This window comes from Lolium rigidum, chromosome 7 (genome assembly GCF_022539505.1).
Source record: "Lolium rigidum isolate FL_2022 chromosome 7, APGP_CSIRO_Lrig_0.1, whole genome shotgun sequence".
NCBI classification, from domain to species: Eukaryota; Viridiplantae; Streptophyta; class Magnoliopsida; order Poales; family Poaceae; genus Lolium; species Lolium rigidum.
In genome coordinates this window covers 279,142,236-279,167,923 of record NC_061514.1, presented here as the reverse complement: position 1 = coordinate 279,167,923, position 25,688 = coordinate 279,142,236, and the positions used below count along the sequence as shown (strand labels likewise).

At 46.5% G+C, this 25,688-nt stretch overlaps 1 long non-coding RNA gene across 1 annotated transcript; it reads right to left on the bottom strand.

The window, feature by feature from the left end:
- Positions 1–1,645: 1,645 nt before the first annotated feature.
- LOC124678051 lies at positions 1,646–3,122 on the bottom strand. The gene is made up of 3 exons (XR_006994311.1): positions 2,809–3,122; positions 2,083–2,733; positions 1,646–1,992 (listed from the first exon to the last, which is right to left on the bottom strand). It is a non-coding gene; the product is annotated as an uncharacterized LOC124678051 (long non-coding RNA).
- Between the last annotated feature and the right edge of the window lie 22,566 nt (positions 3,123–25,688).

Here is a 25,688-nt window from a genome sequence, read left to right as displayed (position 1 = left end):
TAATTTTGCTCTGAAGCCTTCAAATGTCCATTCACAAGATCTGAACGCTAATGTTGTACGATTTCAGAATCTCACAAATGTTCCAGGATTTTAACCCTGGGCAGAATTGTACGATTTCTTCATATATTTGATGATATTTGGTGTTAAGTGTGCTGCTAATCTAGTTTAGATAATAATCCAGATCTGTACTCTAGTAAGGAGCTCAAGGCAAGTTCCAGAACATGTAATTAATTAGATTTGGAAATAATTTCCTTGGAATAATATCGTGAAATTCTTTGCAATGAGGTTCCTGGAACAAGATGTGCTCTTAGTATCAGGAAATATTTTTCTTTTCTATTTTCAATTATGAGATGATTTATATGTCCAGTCGAGAGTAAAAATCTGAAATTATGTTTTTGCACGGTTACCTGTGCAACTTTGTTCCTTGTTCCGCCCTTGGGCCGTCAAATGTTTGCTCAGAAGTATTAGGACATGTAATTAATTAGATGATAAACTAATGTTCATGGATTATTATCTTTAAATTCCCTGGAATAGGTTTTCTACTGAAACCTTTAAGTTAATTGAGAAATTAAATTATTTTTTAAATCCCTGGAAGTAATAAAACAATAAAGTTCCTAATTGTTAAATCATATTCCTGGAATAAGATCTAATCTTTGTACTAGGAAATATTAGATTTGTTTTTGTTAGAAAAATATTAAAAAATCAACCTATAAATTTAAGCTATTTATAAGTTGATTGATGGAAAGAAGTATAGTTAGCATGATTTTTTTTTTTTTTTTGAGAAACACAGTACAAACGCAGGCGCTCATATACACGCGCATACACTCACCCCTATGAACGCACACACGCACACCCTACCCCTATGAGCACCTTCAAAAGACTGAGCTGGCGGATTGGATCTTGAAATTGACGAAGTCACCACAGGCGCCTCGCTGTCGACGGGAACGTCGCCTCCCACTGAATGAATATTCCGCCTTTATGAGACACACAGATGTCAAACCTGGGGTTTGAACTCTGGTGGGCTGGGGGTACAACCACCCTCCTAACCATCCAACCTCAGGTTGGTTCTCAGTATAGTTAGCATGATGGAACGAAGTCTATGAACAAGTTTTCACTCTGATCAAAGATGAGGGGTCCATGGTTGATAGCTTGAGGTTGCGGTAGAAAAAAGCAAGCTGCAACAGCATGCTTGACTTTTGGGAACCGACACAACACTGTTTTTCTGTCATTGTGGGCCCAGTACGGCTCTATGATGGGATACACATGCTGCATATGGTCAATACAGGAAATACCAGATTCTTTATACAACATCAATCAGTGGGCCTAGGGCAGGTGTCAGCTAGAAACATGGGTAGGTGTAGCACCCAAGAGCTCCATTGTAATTCTCATGATGAACTAGGAAGCTTTCTGCGCGGCGGCACGCCGCGCCCTTGTGGTAATGTTCCTGCTCAATTGCGTCATTTGAAAAGAGTATATGCACATGGTACTGTGATTTGATTGACTGATATTTTTACATTCGTCTCAGGTAAGTAGCGAGTAGCACAGTGGGGGCAGATCCATATGATATTGGTTAACTCACTTAAAGGTGCATATCTAAATAGAATTGGTCAGGCATGTGTCTGAACCCTTATCTTGGGATAGTGGATGACTAAACATCATAGACTGATTGATTAAAGAAAGCTTCAGTACAGATCATCACTAATATTTACATCTCAGAGTTAACCATCAAAATAAACTACGGGTAGTGCTGCTACCATAAGAAACTCCACGGTAGAACATGACACAATCAGAGAATGAACTGAAACCTAGTCCCACCTATATAAAGCAAATCATGGAAATAACGTAAATCAATTTGACTAAACACCACCATGAGAAATGAATTAACTCAGCCATAGGAGACGGCTAGCTGGGGTAAATAGGAAGGAACGCCCTTCCACCAGAGCAACACGCGGTATAAGCAACTCGATGTTTATGATCTGCCGGACCAAGTAGCTGCAAAAACAACAATCCAAAAGATAACGTTAGAAATAAACAACCAATGAAGGAAGACAAAAAAAAAAGTACAAACAAAATTATATTTACACTGTAAGAAGGCAACTGAACATTTATCAGGTGACCTACAAAAATATTTAGCAACATAAACAAAGTAAGATCATAAACAGAAGGAGAAGACAGAAGCTGTCATGCAACACTTGAATTGAAACCTGTTGTAGTAGTTTGCATACTGGTAGATAGGTGATTACTATACTACACTATTGTTAGAGTGGCCGTCTTGACAAACACAACCCTCTGATGAGGGTTCACTGAGCCATCGCTGCTTGTCGCAAGTTTTATGGCTGCTGAAAAGGGAATTGTTTATAGTTGATATCAGGTTTATGGACTGAAGAAAATGTAGCAGCGACTCAGATCCTGGAGAAGAACAAAAAGCATAAGTATGTTTATTCAGCTGCTATGCCTCTGATGCGTGCAGTAAGATATGATGGAGATCAGCCGGACCGGCCACTGCTCCGCCAACCTTGAACGCGGAGTACATCTCAGACAGAGATGTTCCTGAGCTTGGACGTGGAGCGCATGGGCTTGTGCAGCCCGGGCCGGCCTCTCCTCCGCCAAGCCCTCTTGGTTCCGTTCAGTGTCCTGCTCAGCCACGCCCCCATGCCCAAGGTGGAGGAGGACTGGGTTCCTCTGCTCCACGAGTCGCCGCCGGTGCCAAAGCTGTGGAGGAAGGCCGTGACACTATTTTTTCCTCAGGAAAATCAGAACATCAGTTGGGTAACCCGTACATACTAACAACTGTATGAAGAACAATACCTGATAATTAAGGAAGTTAGGGATTCTTCAGCATGGTCTTCTTCAGCGGCGGCAAGGAGAAAATCATACCGGCAAGACGACGGCGCGAAGAAATCCCCGGTGTGGTCCGCCATGTGCAACTCACCAGTGCGGCGACGAACAACACCCATCGCAAAAACAGGAGACCTCTTTCTCGTCCGCACTGAGGCGGCCAGCGACGGGGGCCTCCATATCCTCCTCCCCCAGATCGATGTGATGGGGGCAGGCGCCGCCGGGTCTTCCACCGGCTGTAGGGCGCTCTGCGACACGGCGCCGCTGGCACGGGCTACCGCCGAGCCGCCCCATGGCTGCAGGAAGGGGGCAGGAAGACGGTCCGGGGGCCTACCGTCGAGCCACCCCATGGCTGCGGGAAGGGGGCAAGAAGGAGGGAGTGGGGCAGCAGGCGGCGGTTGCGAGGCAGATGGGAATGGGGCAAGGTCGGTTTGGAACTCCGCACCGCTTTGACCGCCGCTGATTAGAAATAGAAACGCACCATGGTTTGCACGACATCCCTCCATCCAACCATCGGCGGTAAACGTGTCAACGATTAATTGGACAAAAAGCTACCATGAACAGTATCTAAAACTCCAAAACGCTGAGATTTCAGCAAAAGGGGTCAGCTTTGATATATAGTATATATGATGATATAACAGGATGCTACATTGCGATTTTTGCATTATAATTAATCAATACGTGCGTTGAGTTTGGGCAGATAGGAGTCCCACTTTGCACTTGTTAAACTCCGTAGTCTGAATTTTCGAAAAAGCAAAAAGCCCCGTAGTCTGAAAATGCACACCATTCTCGCTTCAGACGCGACTCCTCCTTCCATTCAGAAAACCTTGTATCCTCTGTTATAGGTCTTGGCGGTGACTCCAGACCTCCATTCCGGCGAGGGGCCGGAGATGACCAGCCGCCGCACCCCAATCCCCAGATCCCCAAACCCACAGCAGAGAATCGGACGCTAGAGTGACGCGCTGCTGCAGTCCGAGCCTCCATCCCCAAATCGAAGCGAACGAGGAGGGCGCCGAAATGACCCGCGGCCGCGGTGTCGGGAACTCATCGGCGGTGCCGGGAGGACGACGATATGCTGTGGGAGATCCTCCTCCGTCTCCCTCCGCAGCCGTCTTCCCTCCCGCGCGCCTCCGCGGTCTGCAGGAGCTGGCGGCGCCTCGTCACGGACCCCAAGTTCCACCGCCAGTTCCGCATCCACCACCGGAAGCCGCCACTGCTCACCGCATTCTCGTGGAGGAGCAAACGTGGGATCGTGTTCAACACCATACTCGACCCTCCCGACCGCATCCCTCCAATGCGCTTCTCCCTTGTGATTGATCTGTAGGATCGTCTAGGTGTAGATCTAATGCCGGGAACAACTATCTCTGTAAAGGAATACTGGTACTGTGGGTTTACCTTGTCACTTGGAGGAGGAAACCCGTCGAAGTCGACATGGTGGCGACGGCGACAGCATGAGGTCGAGGGAGAGGGGTGGCGGCGGAGCTTCCCGTCGGCACTGTGCGAACCCTAATCGGTGGGTCTATCGGTGGGGCGAGTGGCACTCCGGTCAACCTTGTAACGTGTGCCACCGCCCCCACCACTGTATATATAGCACAGGCGACAGGGGCCCACCAACCAGATGCGGTTGGGCGCCCCCGATCAGGGCGCGGACGAGGTCAAGGGTCCGAGTTCGAGCCGTTGGGCTCGGACGCGAGGAGATCATCCTAACATTCTCCCCGTTGATCTCAACTTTTCTTTTAACTTTATACTTTCATTTTATTCATTTCATTTTGGATCAGTACATAGGGCATGTTTCATACTTTCATCGTCACAGCTCTATTGCCGATAGAATCAGACAGCCACAATGCACTTCTCTGTTTTGAAACAAATTCTTTTACTTTTGGGCCTCTTATGATCCAGGATAGGTAAGACTTTCCCTTAAACCCATGCCGGCTACGTGCTCCTTGAACACGCTGAGTGGTAAGCCTTTCGTTAGCGGATCCGCAAGCATATCTTTTGTCCTTATATGCTCGAGACTTATAGTTTGATCATGGACCTTGTGTTTCACAACATAATACTTAACCTCAATTGGTTTCGTAGCTGTACTCAACTTGTTGTTGTGAGCATAAAATACTGCGGGCTCATTGTCGCAGTACATCTTTAGTGGTTTGTCAATACAATCTACCACTTTCAAGTCGGGTATGAATTTCTTTAACCATAATGCCTGCCCCGTGGCTTCATAACATGCTATAAATTATGCATACATCGTGGATGATGCAACTATCGTCTGTTTGGAGCTTCTCCACGAAATAGCTCCCCCTACGAGGGTGAATACATATCCAGATGTGGATTTTCTATCATCTTTATCCCCCGCAAAATCTGCATCTGAATACCCTCTTATTTCTAGGGAATTAGATCTTCCGTATTTTAGCATGTAGTTGTTTGTGCCTTTCATATAATGCAATTCCTTCTTTACCATTTTCCAGTGTTCTATACCTGGATTTTCTTGATATCTACCAAGTACTCCGGCGATAAAAGCTAAGTCAGGGCATGTGCACACTTGTGCATACTGTAGGCTTCCAATGGGCGAAGCATATGCAACCGCTTTCATTTGATGAAGCTCGTATTGGTTCTTGGGGACTTTGATGTTTCCCAAAACTGTCGCCCTTGACTATAGGGGCAGGTGTGGCACTGCACTTATGCATATTATACTTACTTAGAATCTTTTCTAAATAAGCCTTTTGCGGTAGTCCTAATACTCAATTGTTCCTATCTCGGTGAATTTTTATGCCCAAAACATATGACAGTTCACCAAAATCTTTCATATCAAAATTTGAGGACAAGAACTTCTTTATCTCTTGCAGTAGACTAACATCACTGCTGGCAAGCAGAATATCATCCACATACAAGATTAGGAAAATATATTTCCCACTTTTAAACTTTGCATAAACGCAATTGTCCTCAATATTTTCTTTAAATCCAAATCTCTTAATTGTATCATTAAACTTTAGATACCACTGTCTAGAGGCTTGCTTTATCCATAAATGTATTTCTTTAGGCGGCATCCCATTTCTTCCTTACCTTCCATGATAAAACCCTTAGGTTGTTTCGTAGACATTTTCTTGTAAATCCCCGTTTAGAAATGCCGTCTTTACATCCATTTGATGCAACTCTAAATCAAAATGTGCAACTAGTGCCATTATGATTCTGAAGGAATCCTTACATGAGACTGGATAAAATGTCTCATTGTAATTTATCCCTTCTCTTTGTGTAAATCCTTTTGCCACAAGTCGTGCTTTGTACTTTTCAGGAGGTGGCTGTTGTTGCTCCCTTTCATGCTCAACAAATGGTTCATTCGGCTCCTGACAGACAGGTTTCGAATTTTCACTCATCGTTGTCATGGGTGGAGTCACAACAGGCGCTTGCACCACAATCGCAGGGATCGTTGGTACATGTGCACATGGTAGCGCAAAAAATGGCTCCTGAGTCATCGAATTAGGTGCATGCACCCTCTTCTCCTCAAGATCAATTTTCCGAGCTACCATGCTCCCCCTCATCATTTCATCCTCTATTTTGACTTTTCAGAATAGCCAATAAAATGGCAGCTAACTGTTTTGGTATCTAACTTTGCGATATTTGGATTGAATACCTTGGCCTCAGCAGGGCTCCCCCACACTTTCAGGTGGTTTAGAGAAGGCACTCTCCCTGTCCATAGCTCACACGGCGTTTTGGGCACCGATTTGCTTGGTACTCTGTTTAGAACGTGAATAGCGGTTTTTAACGCCTCAATCCACAATCCCAATGGTAGAGTGGAATAGCTCATCATATTGTGCACCATATCCATAAGGGTACGGTTGCGCCTTTCAGCTACCCCATTCTGTTGAGGTTCGCCCGACATCGAGTACTGGGCGACTATTCCATTCTCCTGTAGGAACCTTGCGAAAGGTCCAGGGACTTGGCCATATGGAGTATGTCGACCGTAGTACTCCCCTCCACGATCAGACCTGACTACCTTTTTTTCTTTTATCATGTTGATTTTCAACTTCAGTTTTGAATATTTTGAATTTATCCAACGCTTCTGTTCTTTCTTTTATTGGATAAATATAACCATATCGGGAGTAATCATCCGTGAATATTATGAACGAATCATAGCCATCCACACTTTTCACAGTGTTGATGTGCTTCGATTTGCATGCTTTTAAATTTTCTTTACAAATTTTCCTTTAATGCAATCGATGCACTGTTCTATGTCTGAGAATTCTAATGGAGGAAGAATATCATTTTTAACGACGAGTCTTTCTATTCCCCCCCTCGAAATATGGCCTAAGCGACAATGCCATAATTTCGATGATTCATCAGTTCTTTTTCTTTTCTTTTGTTCTTTTTCCGACACGGATACCTTCTCATTCACATTACACACAAACATCACCTTTTTCACGCAAGGACAATAAATAAAGCTCATCATGGAGTAAAGCAACTCCACATAAGCATTATTACAACCATATGGCACACTCGCCATGTCCTTCATGTCCATGTGTACTTTTTCGTCACCGATTAGCTTCGACAGTAGGGTCGCACATATCTTTGAAGAACCAGTGAACTGGCTCTTTATTCTTTCAAGATACTCCCCTACGGAAGCACACTCTGCAATTGAGCCCACAATAGTTTTCTCAATTGTATTCTTTATAAATGGCACTTAGCCACCTTTTATACTGCCATGCAGCATCATCATCCTTGTCATTTCTCACTGGATCTTTTGGTCTGACCGGATGTGGGAACCCAGTCCACCTCAGCACAAATCGATCTTCTTTCTCCATTGAGTGTAGTTGTCACCTCTGAGGGTTGGAACATCCTTGATGCAGCTCATCAAGTAGTACCCTCCTTTAAACCACAATGAAATGAGATCATAACAACAATTGCATGCAATAATCCAACGTTGGTCAAAATTAGAACATACAACTGTTTGTGCAGTTAAATCTATATCACCGTTGGGGAGAAAATAGAGATAAATGCACACCTTATTGCAACAAAGCATGATCATGTCATTAATAACGTTGGTTAAAAAATAACAGAACCATAATTGTCACAATAATCACTTTAATCATCTCTTTCAAAATTTAATTGTCACTTTTGCACATGTTATTACAACAAAACATGATCATGCCATCAATAACGTTGGTCATAAAATGGCAGGATCATAATTATTCCAACAATCACTTTTAAGCAACTTTTTAAATTTTAATCATCACTTTTGCATTTTTCAAATTTAAAATGCATCTTTAACTATTTGCAGCGGAAACTTTGAATTTAAACTTTAAACTTTAAAACTTTCAGAAGCATCTCTGTTACTTTTTAATTTCCTAAAACAAATATCTCGTTGGTTCAATTTGCTCGGGAAAAAACTTGACAAAAATGCTTCTTTTACTATTGCAGCGGAAACTTTCACTTTAAACTATTAACTTTTGAACTTTTCAGAGGCATTACTGTTACTTTTCATTTCCTAAAACAAATATCTCGTTGGTTCTATTTGTTAGGAAAAAACTAGACACAATTTGGCAAAAAAAAAAAAACAGGCCAAAAAAGCCTAAAATAGCCTCTGGAAAATAAAAAAAACAGACAAAATTGTAAACTGTGCGGGGCCCGAACTCGCTCCCGCGGCCCACAGCCCACGCGAGCGGAGTTTCTCTGCACGCCGCTCGGGCGCGTTACTTTACTGCCTGTGAGGGTGTGGCCCATGGCTCGTTCGGTGGCCCATGGCCTACCTACGGTCTCCTCTACGCCCGGCTCACTCCTGGCCGTCGGATTAGATCCGACGGTCTGGCGGGGTCCTCGGTCGGTATAAAAGACGGCCCAACCGCCGCCCCCTGGAAAACCCTAACCCTAATCCCCATTCTCCCCCGACCCCCTCTATTCTCTGCTCTCTGGCGGCGCGGAGAGAGACCGCGCGCGCCGCTCCATGGCAGTAGCCGGCGACGGCCGGCGACGGTGCTTTCCTGCACACGCCCACGCGCCGCTCCCAGCTCCAGCTCTTTATCGTCCTTTTCCTCCCACCAACAGAACCCGACGGCCATGGCGACGGACGGCGTGAAACGTCGTGCTCGCTCACGGCGGCGGCCGGCGGAGGGAAGAAGTACTACGGTGCCCCCCTGGCCCTCTTGCCGGTGAGCTTTTCTTTGCCCTTTAGGGTTTACTGTGCGGGATGGGCTAGGGTTTGTGACTTTCTTTTGCTTTTCCTATCCCGAGCACAAGATCTACATCTCTAGGTGGCTCTGATACCAATGATTGATCTCTAGGATTGTCTAGGTGTAGATCTAATGCCGGGAACAACTATCTCTGTAAAGGAATACTGGTACTGTGGGTTTACCTTGTCACTTGGAGGAGGAAACCCGTCGAAGTCGACATGGTGGCGACGGCGACGGCATGAGGTCGAGGGAGAGGGGTGGCGGCGGAGCTTCCCGTCGGCACTGTGCGAACCCTAATCGGTGGGTCTATCGGTGGGGCGAGTGGCACTCCGGTCAACCTCGTAATGTGTGCCACCGCCCCCACCACTGTATATATAGCATAAGCGACAGGGGTCCACCAACCAGATGTGGTTGGGCGCCCCCAATCAGGACGCGAACGAGGTCAAGGGTCCGAGTTCGAGCCGTTGGGCTCGGACACGAGGAGATCATCCTAACACCTTGCACGTTGCGGCAGCCGCGACAACGATTTGCTCGATTGCCGCCACGGTCTTGTCCTCGTCAAGGACTGGCTGCAGACTGAGGTCGTTGTGTGCGACTCCATAACCAGCGGGCAGCGTCGGATGTCTGTTCCACCGGAGTTCAAGGGCGGCTTCCTCAGCGCTGCCGGCGACCTTGGCCAACGTGCACGGCGTCTGCCACTCGAGCCTATTCAGGGCAGTACGTCTTGGTCGTGTACAGTGAAGATAATCAATTCCTCGCACGTGTTTACTCCTCAGTCTAGCGTATGGGGCGCCAATATCATCTCAACAGCCACTCCATGTGAGCTTTCAGATGCTAGTGCGACCCTTGCTTGTAATGCACTTTACTCGATGTCTGAGGGAGATCAAATACTTGAGTTTGATTTGGATGAACATAGCCTAGCTGTGATCACGGTGCCTCCAGTTGCAAATGATATCTGCTCTGGAAACCACCAGATCATCCAAGGTGAGGATGGCGGTGTTGGCTTCGCCATATTGTGTTTCCCTCGCCTCCAAATGTGGCAAATGAAGGTCAATTGTCATGGTGTTGCCACATGGGTGCCGTGGAGGCCATTGAAATGCATACAATTCTTGGGCCCCATTCTCTGATCGAGAGACTCTGGGGACGACTGATGGGGTAGGATGAGGATAATGGTATTATTTTCGTATGTCTGGAGGGTGGTGTCTACATGGTTCAACTTATGTCGATGCAATCCAGAAAACTTTCCGATACCTATAATGTCGATTACTATCATTTCACAAGTTTCTTTACACCAGGTGATTGCTTATCCTTAGTTTTTATGTTTTAGTACATGCTTGCTCTAATGCCTGTTTGTTCTTCCTTAGTGTTAACTAGCAAGTAGCAACTTTATAGCTTAGTTAGCAGTTGTCCTTTTGCTAGATAGATGGACTTATAGCTGTATTGCTTTTTATGGACTGATGGTATCTTTCGGTGTAGATACATACACTGTTCAGAGATCCCGAAGTGTCAAATGAGTGAAACAAACTTGTAGCCATATTGCTTTTTTATGTCTTCGCTCTCCAGAGTCCCCAATAAAATGTCACGAGTAACTCATTGGGCTGCTTTGGAATCTCAAAGCTAGTTATATTCTCATATCCTGTACTACTCCGTACCATAGTTACAACTTTTCTTCACTCTATACCTTCTGAAGTACGTAATAGTTTTTTCTCACTTGTTGAAGAGCGAAGACTGCTGCAAGTGACTAGTACACTGGTACCACAAAAGATATTTTGAAATTTCTTGTCCAATTATGCTATATTCTTTATTTATTTGAAACTGAATACTCAAGATCGCTTTTGTTGCTAGAGTTTATTAGTTTAGGCATGCTAAACTTTTTTTTCTAATCAGCTAAAATGTTCACATGAAATTTCGAGTTGTGAAATATGGCGTATATATTACTGTATGTATTACAGTATGTAAAAGGGACTATGGGTCTTGGCTACTTCTATGAGAAGAAGAAGGACAACGGTGAACTTTGTTTGACGGGTTATAGTGACAGTGATATGGTCGGCGATGTTGATGATCGAAAGAGCACCACCGGTCTGGCATAGAATCTAGCACCCTCTTTTCTTCCTTCAAAGCAAGCTTCAATCTTTCACGACCGACTTCAAGTAGCCAGTATCCTACGTAATTCATTCTTCTCCTTGCTTACTTTTCAGGGTAGTCTTGGCTAATTCGGTTTCTGCCAATTTTGAAGGAGACACCTTTAGCTAGGGGGGTGAATGTTAGGAAACTTAAGCTTAGATCGGTTTGGTAGCTGAAAAAGTTGTGTCATTTTTCGTATCATATTATGCAAGGTTGTAAAATCAGTGTTGTACAGGGCCGCGCTATGTTCGGCATGTGAGTAGTGTTAGATGTTGGTTTGTATCCAGAGCCAGAGCTACTAAGGGGCCAAATTGGGCCCTGGCCCACCCATAATTTTGCGTAAAGGCATCTAAATTAGTAGCCCGGCCCATTAATATAAGCAAATCAGCACACATTGTTTGTCCCGGCCCACTCAAACTTCTCCATGAAGCTCCACCGATGTTTTGTATCCTTCCTTCCTCTCGATAAAATTAAGTAATGAAAAAGACACAAAAAAATAGCCCGTATTGCTGCACCAAATTCACTTTTTTAACCTAACTCAAAATTAGGGTATTATTTATGTCCTTACATATGGTTTTGTCTTAGATCGTGAAACAAATAGAGCGAGATATTTGATAGCTCGGCGTATTTTAGTTAAATCGCTTTACACTTATTTGATAGCTTCGCGTATTTTATTACTGTACACAATGAATTTGGAGGATGAATATAGCTCTTAAAGTCAAAGCTTTTATTTGGCTGATTGTGAAGGATATAATCTTAACCAAGAATAACTTGGCTAAGAAATGTTGGAAGGGGGTATCTTATGTGAATTTTGCGGTGGTAATGAAAATATTAATCACTTGTTCTTCGAGTATTCCTTAGCGAGATATAATTGGAATGTAGCAAGCTGTGTTTTAGGGATAGAGAGTAAACCTGAGAAATTTTTATGATCTTTGCCAGAACTGGTTACAACTTTTTTTTGGTGTAGATAGAGTAGTGGTCATGCTACTGCAGTTTTGCTTTGGAACTTATGGAAAACAAGAAACTCCTCTTGTTTTCAAAGGAAAATGCCTAATAACCCTACTGATGTTATCTTTTCTATGTGTCGCCTCTTGGATGACTGGAATATCTTTCCTACTCATAAAAAACCGAGTTGATGGTCGTCCGTTCACTCCATTCCTCACAGATCTGACAGGTGGGACCAGTCGAACGACGCGCATGACAGCAAGCGATCTCTCCCGAACAGGTCCAGTCCCCCTGCTGACAGTCCACGCCATGGCAGCGCTTCTCTCCATCCCCGTCCTCCTCCTCTGCTGACATGTGTGCTCCACCCTCTCGCTTGAAGGAGATGAGGAGGGGTGGACGCTGGCTTGGCCGCTGCTGGGGACAACCCTTGGAGAGGAAGAGGTGTGGGCTCCGCCGCAGCTTGAGCGCCGGGTCTGGTTGTCTGCCGCGCTCGAGCCTTCTCTTCGGTCATATTGGAATGTGGTGGAGGGGTTACTGCGACCGTTCTGAGTAGCCGTCGTGATCTACTTCTGCTTGACCAGATCCAGTGGACGTTGGGCGCAGGAGCTCATGGCAAGGAGGAGTTCGCAGGAAGCGAAGGCCATAGTGGCAGGCGGCAGCTCGGTCCGGGGCCGAAACAGCAAGTCACTGGCGTCCGTGGCGGAATGTATTGTACCGTCCGGTCAGATTTAATCGATGTGGAGGTTGTACATGTGACGCGAGAGCTGATGGCAGAGTGTGCGTCGATTAAATGTATCCCATGGTAGTACATGGGGCTAGCATTAGTGGCAAGAGAAATGGGAGGAACTTGTTCTAACTTGAGTAGTTGAGTGCTTGACTGCTTCAGGCACTGCCGCAGCCATGCGAGCTCCAGGCTTCCAGCAGCTCGGCTGCTCCTCTTGCAACGAAGGACAACAGATCATGTATTGGTTTGGTTGGATTTGTGGATCTTTCTATTGAAATGCTGGATGAGAATACAATGAGACTGTGCTGGTGGCTTCTGGATAAGAGGAAGTTTCTTCTACGCGGACACATGATTTGTTCTTTTTCTTCAGTGAATAATGTCTGTCGATATGTTATGCAGTCACCGACAAAATAAGAATTTATCGTGAGGTTGATGGTTGCTGAACTTTTATTGGCCTTTCGATTGCTCATGAATTCAGACGAACACCTAAACTAAAATTACTACGTATGTCCATGTCTAAACTCTAAATTAGAGCTACTCTGTTTGATGAATCCAGATACATTTTTTTTTACAGAAGCTTGATTACTAACCTATTAACAATTCAAAGCTACTAATAATAATTACTCTCGTCTATGTATACAAGTCCTCTTGGTCTTTCGATTCAACTTGGAACATCAGCTTGATCCATGAATATAAATATTACACCAAATAATAGATTGGAAACATTTTTTAATGCATATGCAAATAATATTACACCAAATATTACCCAAGTTTCTGTTGAAGAAAATGGCTTACTAACTGCACCTTATTCTGAGGAAGAAGTGCAGAAGGCTATTTTCCAAATGGAATGCAACAAAGCACCGGGTCCCGATGGTTTTCTAGCGGAGTTTTATCAAACTTTTTGGGATACTATTAAAGCGGATCTTCTAGATTTGTTCAGTGCTCTGCATATTGGACAACTAGAACTATTTCGTCTAAATTTTGGTGAAGTAATTTTGTTACCGAAAGTTAATGAGGCGGAAAGGATTCAACAATGTAGACCTATTTGCCTCTTAAACGTAAGTTTCAAGATTTTCACGAAAGTGGCCACCGTTAGACTTAATACGGTTGCGGATCATGTCGTTCAGCCGTCGCAAACCGCTTTCATGCAAGGAAGTAATATCCTTGATGGAGTGGCGGTTTTGCATGAGACGATACATGAGATGCATACTAAGAAAATTAAATGGGGTTATTTTAAAATTAGATTTTGAAAAGGCATATGACAAGGTCAAATGGTCTTTTCTTCAACGGACACTCGGGATGAAAGGTTTTCTCTCTGAATGGCGCGCTTTAATAAATGATTTCGTGTATGGAGGTAGTGTGGCTATTCGGGTTAATGATGACACCGACCATTATTTCCAAACACGAAAAGGGTTACGCCAAGGGGATCCGTTACACTAGTAGAAAACCTCTCATCCATCTAAGCCATTGGTACCGGTTCCCTTACGAACCGGTACCAATGGGGTTATCTATACCGGTTGAATGGCTCTGGCGGGCGAGGAGATTTGGTACCGGTTCGTTAGGAGCTTTCGTACCGGTTCGTGTTAGGAACCGGTACGAAAGGTCTTCGGCCAAAATTCAGACGCGTGGTGGGGCCCGGGCTGGACCTTTGGTACCGGTTCGTAACACGAACCGGTACGAAAGGGTACCCAACCATATCAAAATCGCCCAGATCGTCCCGAGCCCCCTGCTGGCTCTCATTTTTCTCTTCTTCCTCACAATCTAAATTTTTCTCCACCTCTCACACTCCAATAATCTTTATTTTTCTCCACCATTTTAACAAGATTAACGGCATGCATCTATCCAAGGGTTAGCAATATCATCCTTTCTTCCGGCGTTCCTAATTTAGCTCATTTCTTTGGTAGTTTAACTCGTACTATTTTTCTAGTGCTAGCAAGGTGTTTGATGAAATGCCTAAGTTAGGGATTTTACTTTTTTATAATCAATTTGAGCTGAAATTATGGTATATTTTGTAGGTTTTAATTAGTATCATCCCCGTCCTCACCGCCGTCGATCGCTAGCGTCGTCCCCTAGCCGGCACCGTACAACCTCGGTGAGCCTCTTCTTTTTTATAAAAAAAACTTAGTTTTATGTGATGAACTTGAATATTAATTAAGTTGGTCACTCATATATCCATGATGTTGTGTACTTAATGATTTTTGATATACATATAAAATGCGAGATGAGTCGACAATGGATGTACGGTGACCGGGTCCATCCCGAGTTCATTATCGGCATGCATTATTTTCTCAACGTGGCTGAGGCAAACAGGTGGTCGAATGGTTTCATGTATTGTCCATGTAGTTCCTGTAAGAATATGAAGGATTACTCTACCTCGAAGACCCTTCACGTCCACTGTCGGAGAATGGTTTCATGCCCAGCTATAATTGTTGGACCAAGCACGGAGAAAGAGGGGTTATATTGGAAGACAACGAAGAAGAAGAGGATAGTGACAACTATCCCTTATTCACTGAAGACGGTGGTAGTAGAATGGGGGAAGACGAAGCCGAAGAAGAGCTCATTTTCGATGAGCCGATTTTTGATGACCCGGATGACGATTTGGGTCGGGCCATTCTTGATGCGAAGATGAACTGCGGAAATGAAAAGGAGAGGTTGAAGTTGGAGAAAATGTTAGAGGATCACAACAAACTGTTGTACCCAAATTGCGAAAATGGTCGAGAAAAAGCTGGGTACCACGCTGGAATTGCTTGCGAGTGGAAGGCGAGAGAATGGTACTTCGACAAGGGATTTGAAAAGTTGCTGAAAATAATAAAGAAGATGCTTCCGGGGAGAACGTGTTGCCCTCTAGCACGTACGAAGCAAAGAAGGTTGTCCGCCCTCTAGGATTAGAGGTGCGGAAGATACATGCATGCATCAATGATCGCATCCTCTACCGCGGGGAGTACGAGAATTTGAATGCATGCCCGGTATGTAGTGCATTGAGGTATAAGATCGGGCGAGATGACCCCGGCGATGTTGAGGGTGAGTCCACCCCCGGGGAAGAGGGTTCCTGCGAAGGTGATGTGGTATGCTCCTATAATACCACGGTTGAAACGTTTGTTCCGGAACAAAGAGCATGCCAAGTTGTTGCGATGGCACAAAGAGGACCGTAAGAAAGATGTGATGCTCTGAGACACCCCGCTGACGGGTCGCGAGTGGAGAAAAATCGACGAGAGAGTTCAAGTCATTTTCAGATGACGCAAGGAACTTAAGATTTGGTCTAAGTACGGATGGCTTTAATCCTTTCGGGAGCGAGCTCCAGTCATAGCACTGGCCAGTGACTCTATGTATCTATAACCTTCCTCCTTGGTTGTGCATGAAGCGGAAGTTCATTATGATGCCAGTGCTCATCCAGGGCCCAAAGCAACCCGGCAACGACATTGATGTGTACTTGAGGCCATTGGTTGAAGAACTTTTAGAGTTGTGGCGTGACGAAGGTGTACCTGTGTGGGATGAGCACGAACAAAAGGAATTTAACCTACGAGCGTTGTTATTTGTAACCATCAATGATTGGCCTGCTCTTGGTAACATTTCGAGGCAGTCAAACAAGGGATACAATGCATGCACACACTTTGTTTAGGTGAGACTGATAGTATTTATTTGGGAAACAAGAATGTGTACTGGGGCATCGTCGATTTCTTCCAAAACAACATCACGTAAGAAAGAGAGGAAAGCATTTCGGAGGTGAGGCAGATAACCGAACCAAGCCTACCCGCCCTAATGGGGAAGTTATATATGATATGGTCAAGGATTTAGAAGTGATCTTTGGAAAGGGTCCCGACGGACAATCTGTTCCGCATGATGTTGACGGACACGTACCCATGTGGAAGAAGAAGTCGATATTTTGGGAGCTACCCTATCGGAAATTCTTAGAGGTTCACTCGCAATCGACGTGATGCACGTGACGAAAAATCTTTGCGTGAACCTGCTAAACTTCTTGGGCGTGTATGGGAAGACAAAAGATACACCGGATGCACGGCGGGACCAGCAAAGTATCCACGAAGGAAACAACATCGAATCCGGAGAAGTATCAAGGTCCTGCCAGACTATGCTCTTACCAAAGAGGAGAAGGAGATCTTTTTTGAAGTCCTGAGTAGCATCAAGGTCCCGTCCGGCTTCTCGTCGAATATAAAGGGAATAATAAACATGTCGGAGAAAAAGTTTCAAAACCTAAAGTCTCATGACTGCCACGTGATTATGACACAATTACTTCCGGTTGCATTGAGGGGGCTTCGCCGGAAAATGTTCGAGTACCCATTGTGAAGCTATGTGCGTTCCTCAATGCAATTTCTCGGAAGGTGATCAATCCACTTACTCTACAAAATTTACGGAAGGATGTGGTCCAATGTCTAGTCGGCTTCGAGTTGGTGTTCCCACCATCCTTCTTCAATATTATGACACATCTCCTAGTTCACCCGGTCGAAGAGATTGGCGTTCTCGGTCCTGTATTTCTACACAACATGTTCCCCTTTGAGAGATTCATGGGAGTCTTAAAGAAGTACGTTCATAACCGTGCTAGGCCGAAGGAAGCATCTCCAAGGGCTATGGAACGAGAGGAGGTCATTGAGTTTTGTGTTGACTTTATTCCTGACCTTAAGCCGATCGGTGTTCTCGAATCGCGCTATGAGGGGAGACTGCGTGGAAAAGGCACGCTAGGAAAGAAATCAGCAACGTGTATGGACGGACATTCTTTCACTCAAGCACACTACACGGTTCTACTTAATTCCATCTTGGTGGCTCCGTACAAAGAGGAACACAAGGAGATCTTACGCTCTAAATACCCGGAGCAACGTGAAGATTGGATTGATGGAGAACACATGAAGACTTTCGGCGGTTGGTTGCAAACACGTCTCATGAATGTCACCGATGACGAGCAGCTGTACTTGTTGGCCAAGCAACCATCTTCTACTATATCGACTTTTCAAGGGTACGAGATTAATGGGAACACATTTTACACTTTCGCCCAAGACAAAAAGAGCACCAACCAAAACAAGTGGTGTCCGCTTTGATGCGAGAAGATGGCAATGGGAACAAGGTCACATATTATGGGTACATAGAGGAGATATGGGAACTTGACTATGGACCTAATTTCAAGTTCCCTTTGTTCCGGTGTAAATGGTTCAACCCGAAAGACGGGGTACGGGTAGACCCGCGATGCGGAATGACTACAAGTGGATTTCAAGAATCTTGGGTACGACACCGAACCATTCATCCTAGCCGGTGAAGTGGCTCGGGTTTTTATGTGAAGGATATGTCTAGCAAACCGAAAAAAAGAAAAGAAAGGCAAGAGGACACATCATACGATGAGCCAAAGCGGCACATAGTTCTTTCGGGAAAAAGAAACATCGTGGGAGTAGAGGACAAGACAGACATGTCGAGAAGATTATAATAAGTTTGACGATATTCCACCCTTCAAGGTAAAAATTGACCCAAGCATCATCTTAAACAATGAAGATTGTCCATGATTGCGTCGCGATGAAGAAGAAAGGGAAACGAGCGAAGAAAACTCGGAAGACTAGCTAGCTACATATAGGGATCATAACTTGTGTATCTCAATATGGAAATCACTTTTGTGTAATGATGTTACTGTATGTAAGATATTAACAATGGAGATGGTTGGCTTGTTTTACTAGTTAAGTCACGGGCTTGCAGGGAACCGGTACTAAAGGTTACCCACGCGTCCTTATCCCACCGACAGGGCGTCGTGCGCTACATACTTTATCTCATCGAGCAGGGCGTCCTTATCCTGCCGACAGCTTTAGCACCGGTTGCACCCACCAACCGGTACTAAAGGTTACCCACGCGTCCTTATCCCACCGACAGGGCGTCGTGCGCTACATACTTTATCTCATCGAGCAGGGGCGTCCTTATCCTGCCGACAGCTTTAGCACCGGTTGCACCCACCAACCGGTACTAAAGGTTACCCACGCGTCCTTATCCCACCGACAGGGCGTCGTGCGCTACATACTTTATCTCATCGAGCAGGGCGTCCTTATCCTGCCGACAGCTTTAGTACCGGTTGCACCCACCAACCGGTACTAAAGGTTTGCCTCTCTCTTCCCGCCTATTTTCTTCCCACGCTTTTCACCGGTTCCCGCCTTTGTCTTCCCGCCATTTTTCCACTATATATATGTAGGCTTGGCCACCATTTACATATCACATCTAGACTCATATCTGCAAACCTCATCATTCTCTCCCATGGCTTCCATCGCATCTCTAACCCCCGGGAGGCGGAGGCGCTTTGCGCCTCGAACTACCCCGCCCGCCGGGCTACCGCGTCCCGACCGGCTGGTTGCTAAGCGTCGGAGGCGTACCGGTCCCTCCGGTCCCTCTAGGTGTGGCGCGCGAGATGGCCATCACGAACCACTACTACTTCGAGCTCACGCCAGAGCAGCGGAGGAATCCCCAGTGGCATCCCGACTACAGCCCGACTTGGGAAAGCTTCTTCATCAATCGGCGTGAGAGGGCGCTTTCCGAGCATGAGGAGGGCGGTCCGCCTCCTTCGAACTTCAACGAGGCCGGCCGTCGGGCTGTGGTGGCGCGGCCGGACTCTCCGGGCGTCATGGCCTACCGTGGCCCCCGCTGCGCTACCCTCGGTCCCGGCCCACGCGTGCTCACCCGCCGACCGGAGAGTACCGCGACCCCGATGCCGGCGACGATGATGACGGCGACTACGGCGACTACGGTGGCGACTACTACAGAGGCTAGGCACGAGTATGACTGAATGACTCCAACGAGTAGAATTTGGCCATGTATCTTTAATTTTCGGTTAAGCTATGTATTTTAATTCGAGTTCAATCGTAATAAAATTTTATTCCCGCCCTTTCTTTCCCGCCTTTTTCCGTCGTACGTGGCGGGAAAGTTTCCCGCGCGGACGGCGTCGTGGCAAGAGTAAAGAATAGAAATAGATAATATATAGAAAAGAATTAGAAAATATATAGAAAAGAAATATAAAAGAAAGGGGAACGAAAATGAAAAGAAAAGAAATAGAAAATGAAAAGAAATAGAAAATGAAAAGAAATAGAAAATGAGAAGAAATAGAAAATGAGAAGAAATAGAAAATGAGAAGAAATAGAAAATGAGAAGAAAAGAAAAGAAACACAAAATAAAAGGAAAAAGAAACAGAAAAGAAAGAAGAAAACAGAAAAAGAAAAAAGAAACAACAAAAGAAAAGAAAACAGTAAAAGAAAAAAGAAAACAAAAAAAAAACCTTTAGTACCGGTTGGTACCACCAACCGGTACGAAAGGTCTTTCGTACCGGTTGGTGGTACCAACCGGTACTAAAGGCCCATCCCCCTGTTTTACACTTAGCCGGCGACCGAAAAATCCCAAAATCTTCTTTCTCCCCCGCGCGACAGCAGAGCCGCCGACGACGCCGACGCACCCACGCCGCCGACGCACCCACGCCGCCGCCGACGAAGCCGCCGCCGCAGACGCAGCCGCCACCGCCGACGCAGCCGCCGCCGCCGCAGGTACCTCCCCGGCCCTCTCCTCCTTTTTCCGCCGCCCGCATCCACGCCTCCCCGCTCGCGGCCGCCGACCCTTTCGTGGTCGGCCTCGCGCTCAAGGCCTGCGCCGCGGCCGCCGACGCCGGCCACGCCGCGTCGCTGCACGCCTTCGCCGTCAGGTCCTCGGCCGTCTCCTCCGACGCCGGCCACGCCACCGCGCTAGCAGACGCCTACGCCAAGGCCGGCCGCCTCGCGCTCAGGGTGTTCGACGAAATGCTCGTGGGCGCCCTGACGCGGGCGGGCCGACGCTCGTGGGCGCGCTGACGCGGGCGGGCCGACGCCACGACGCGCTCCGCCGCTTCGCTGAGATGCGCGCCTCGGGCGGGCCGACGCCACGACGCGCTCCGCCGCTTCGCTGAGATGCGCCGCTGTGCTCACCGCGTGCGCCGAGGCCAGGCTGCTGCTGCGCGGCCGTGAGGTGCACGCGCTCTGCGCCAAGCTCGGCATCGACGCCATGCCCTACGTCGCCAACACCCTCGCCACGGCGTACGCGCGCTGCGGCGACAACATGCGCAACATGCTCGGCGATGCAGCGAAGGGCCGCTCAAGTTACTGACCTGAACGCGCGGCTGCCGTGGCTGGCGTGGAGGAGTATGTCGGCCTCTCGGAGGCCGGCGCGCTGCTCGAACGCCTCCGGCAGCAGGCCGGTGCACGTACGCCTTCGCGCCCTGTTGAGGTGCTGCGGCACGCACTCGACGCCGGCGAGCTCGATCTTGACGAGCGGCGAGATGGAGTTCACGTACACGGTGGCGCCGCCGACGCCGCCGGTCTGCCCTGCGGTGTACGCGTACACCCCGTCGCCGGCCTCGCATTGCTCGGCGTGTTTCGTCGTTGCCTCCCACATCCCGTCGGTCATGCCGTCGCCCATTATCCGAAAACAGAGCAAAATCGAACCGAACAAAACCTTCCATGATTTGCAAATCTGACCATGAAGAAGCACCGGGAAGTTAATTAGCATCTGCACGATGCGGTTTTAATACTAGTAGTGCTAGGCGTGTATCCATACGGCGAGGGGTGTACGGTCGATATATAGACAGCCGCCGCGACATAGAGAGAAGAGCGAGAGGACGAGCGCCGAGTGTTAGGGTTAGGGTCTGTAGCGGTGCCGAGTCCGTGGCGGTGCCGCCGCGACATAGAGAGAAGAGCGAGAGGAGGAGGGGGAACACCGTGTCCGTGGCCGTGGCGGTCCGTTAGGGTTTTTTGCTTTCTTCATTTCAATTGTTATCCATCTAGCAATCTGTTATATGATCATTACATGATGAATGAAATACAATTGCTTTCTTAATTTTGCGGTGACATTGAGGTATGGAGGACGGCACCTTCGTCCGAGATGAGGAGGGGAAGAAGCGGTGCAGCGATTGATCTATGAGAGTGCCCGTGGTCGGAACCCGACGATGGAGATGACAACGAGTACCCCGACTTTTCGAATGATTTTGGCGAGGGACTTGAGTCCGAACAAGTTAGAAAAGACAATGAAGTGTCCATCACAAACTCCGGCGAGGTGTATATCTATGTATCAATTAGTCCGTGTTCATCCCTAGATGCATTCATTTATTTGTATTGCACTTATTAACGAATAATTTTTTCTTTTAGCCTATACGGATCATCGAGCAAGTCCGTTAGAACAAAACGAGGCCCGACGCGGGTGCTAAAGTGCGAGGGCAGGTTAGCCCTCACGGCATTCAAGGCTAATGGTGAACCGGTGGAGCCCAAGGAGTTTTGCCGCAAATTTACAAATCAATCCGGAGTTATTGTTAGGGACCATGTACCGATCGGCATTCAAGAGTGGCATAAGCCGAAGAACCCGGAGAGTGGTGCTAGTTATGTCAACGACGCGATGAAAAAATTTCTTTGGGACACGCTCATGACAAAGTTCAGCCTACCGGAAGACATGACGGAAGGCCAGAAGAATAAAGTCAAGGAATGGACATGGAAGAAGATGGCCATACAATTCCAGACCTTCAAGAAAAATTTATGGGACAAATATAAGAATGAAGATCCAGTATTCGATGATAATCTAGTGAAGATAAAAGATCACGGGCCGCATTTAAGGAGTATAAGCAATCGTCTACTTTTGTGTCCCGATCGAAGAAAAATACCGAAAATGCTGCAAAGAAGAAACTTCCGCATCATTTGGGGTCGGGTGGCTACAAGAGTGCCATTCCGAAGTGGACGGCGTTTGAGAATAAACTGATGGATCATGGAATCACTCCACGAGACATGGGACCGGCCCGAACGGTCCAAGTTATGGCTGTTCGCTCATGGGGCAGGGTTGGACCCAAAGACAGGGTTGATCATTGCGAAGGGAAAATGGAAGGACAAAATTGAGGCAATTGTACCGAAGCTTGTAGATGCAATTGACAAGGTCGAGAAAGGGAGAGTACATTCCCGATCGAGAGAATGACGAGTCGACACTCGCCTGCGGGAACCACCGAACATGTTGGACGGGTACGAGCTCGCCCAGGTCTCACCATGAAGGAAGCGTGGCCGGACAGCGCCGACACTTATAGAAGCCGTTCGCGAAAGAAGAAGAAGGACGCCGACATTGTAATGGAGTTGTTATCTAGGGTGGAGGCTCTTGAGAGAAATCAGAGGGCACCCGATCAGCCGCTGTTTCTACGAGGATCCACAAGCCGATGCTGCCCCATCTCAGCGAAGAAGCGGTGTCGGTTCCTCGCATCTTGACGGATGTGGAGGAAGCTACCCCGTGGATTATGTCACGGAGAAGACAGATTGCGAGCTACATATGTTAATCGGGACCGCGTCCGTTAAGGTGGCGGTCGGCTATGTGTACCCAAGTGAAGATGGAGCAATGCACCATCATATGCCCATTCCACCTGGTTGTGTTCGTGTCGGGGTGGATGAAGTTGTTTCGGGTTTTGAAAAAGTGGAGCTTGATATTCCTAGAGGTGAAGATGAGAGGACACTGGCCGATGTCAAGCATGGTTTCGCCCTATGGCCGAAGAAGTACGTCGTCCTTTTGCAAAGGCCACCGACTCCTACACATGAGCAGCAAATGCCATCGACTCCTCCTGGTGGCGATCCTGGTGAGCAGCCAAGTCCACACCTACACCGAGAGGGACCCCGAGCGTGAGTCCACCATCTCGAGATCCTCCGCGTAAGACGAGCGTCCGTTAAGCGGAACGGTACGCCGCCTAGGAAGAAAGCTAGAAAGGAGAAAAAACTGCCGCCTACGAGAAGTTACCTTGGGAAAAAACTCCGAGAGGAAAACGCGGAGGCCGTTCGAGGCCGAGGTGAAGAAATTTTTGCACCGAAAGTGCCGAGAGATACCTTTCGAGAAGACACTAGATCGGGAGAAAGTTGTGCGTACCGTTGAGAATCTATATGACCCTGTACCATCGCCGCCATCCGACTATAGGCGTTCTATTGAAAGGTCGTATGACAAGATGATCGAGGCGACAAAACCCGTTAAATCGGGTATCGGGGAGATAAAGGGATACACCAAGTCTACCAGCTCGGACAACAACCCGTTCAATCGGTCGAGCCTCTCAAGGTGTTTGACGGGAAGGCCGTTCAAAGTTCTCGACAAGACACAACCGATTACGCCTTGGCTGAACAAGCATATCAATTTGTTCAAGGGAAAGATTTGGTCGAGAATCTCGGGAAGCTACCAACACGTATGCGTAGCTTGCATTCGTGGTACCTTAATGCCTCAAAGGAAGGGATCGAGACTATCATGGTGCGAGTTAGGGAAGAGCACTACTTCCAGGAATACTTGTGTGAACGTTGACTTCAACGAGCTTTTCCAGTTATACAATCTCCGGGCCCTCGACAAATCTATCATCGGTTCCTATTGTCACGTAAGTGATTTATTTAATTTGAGAAGTCTTTAGCTCAGCTCGTTCATTGTCTGCAGATTATAATCCTTTGTGCGCTATATTATGCGGATCGAAGATACTCGAATGCAAAAGGGATGAAATCACGAACATTGGGTTCATTGATCCGCACACAATGCATGTTAAAACCATAGAAGATCCCGTCTATAACAAGGATACACCGGAGACTTTGCTAAGGTTTTTGAAGCGACAACGTGACAAAAACCTAATAATTTGGCCTTACAACTTCCGGTGAGTCTTACTTGTCTTATAACACATTATATTTTGCTCACCGTATGTCAAAATTTTAGCTAATGCCTTATATATATGACACTACATATTTAAACGTGCGTAGGTTTCACTTTATTCTTCTCGTCATCAATATGCAAACTGGAGAAGTTGAAGTCTTTGACTCACTAAGCAAAGAACCGGAACTATACTTGTCTTGTTATTTAATGCTCAAAAGGTAATTTTAATTGTTATCGGTTTGTTTCGTTAATTTCTGCTATGAACTAATTGATAACTCTTTTATGCATTTTCTTTTGTCGGGCAGCGTATGGGCAACTTTCATCAAGGAAGATACGTCCCATGAATGGCCACGAGAGGCTGCGATGGAAGGCGAAAGTAAGTAGTACTACCTAGGTCCACACAACTTTAATTATCATACTTGACTATTGTTTGATTGACTTATATTCTTGTAAAGAAATGCCCGCAACAACCACAAGGGACTGATCTCTGTGGATTCTACGTTTGCGAGTACATCCACGGAATTGTCGGCGAGAGAATTAATAATGCAAGAAATAAAGAGGTACGAAAACAATATTCACAAATTTGTTTTCTTATCATAAGTTGTGCTGAGTTTCGGTAATAGTTGTTTCATTGTGGTTTGAATATATATATACACACACACATATCTCATGTACTCATTTGTATCTTATTCTTTTATAGTTGGCAACAAAGCGGAACAAGCTCTCAATCGATGACCGCTTCATAGCAATAGCCGAGGAATTGGCGGGATTCTTCCTTCGGGACGTCATACCACCATTCGCGAGTTCCACTATGAATGAAGATGTACATGTTACATATATAGTTGACTCGAAGAGTACCACTATGCTACATGTAATATATAGAGTACGGCTCGGAGAGTACCACTACTATGCATGAAGATCGATCTTCATGCATAGTGCTTCTTAATTTGCGATCTTATGCAATTACATGTGTGTTATATTATATGCACCAACTTGCTATGCATCATATTGATCTTCATGTACTTCAATAAACCCAAACGCGTTTACGGTGCATCGACGCGATATGAAACAAACCGATATCCCTAAACCCCTCCAAAAACCCTAAAACTTCAATTCTGCGCGCGGCGAGGATTCGAGCAAATTCCCTGCCGCGGGGGAACCTTTGGTACCGGTTCGTATTACCAACCGGTACCAAAGATCCTTAGCCCCGAGCTCTCCCGGTGGCCCACGTGGAGGCCCCTTTTATACCGGTTCGTAAGCAACCG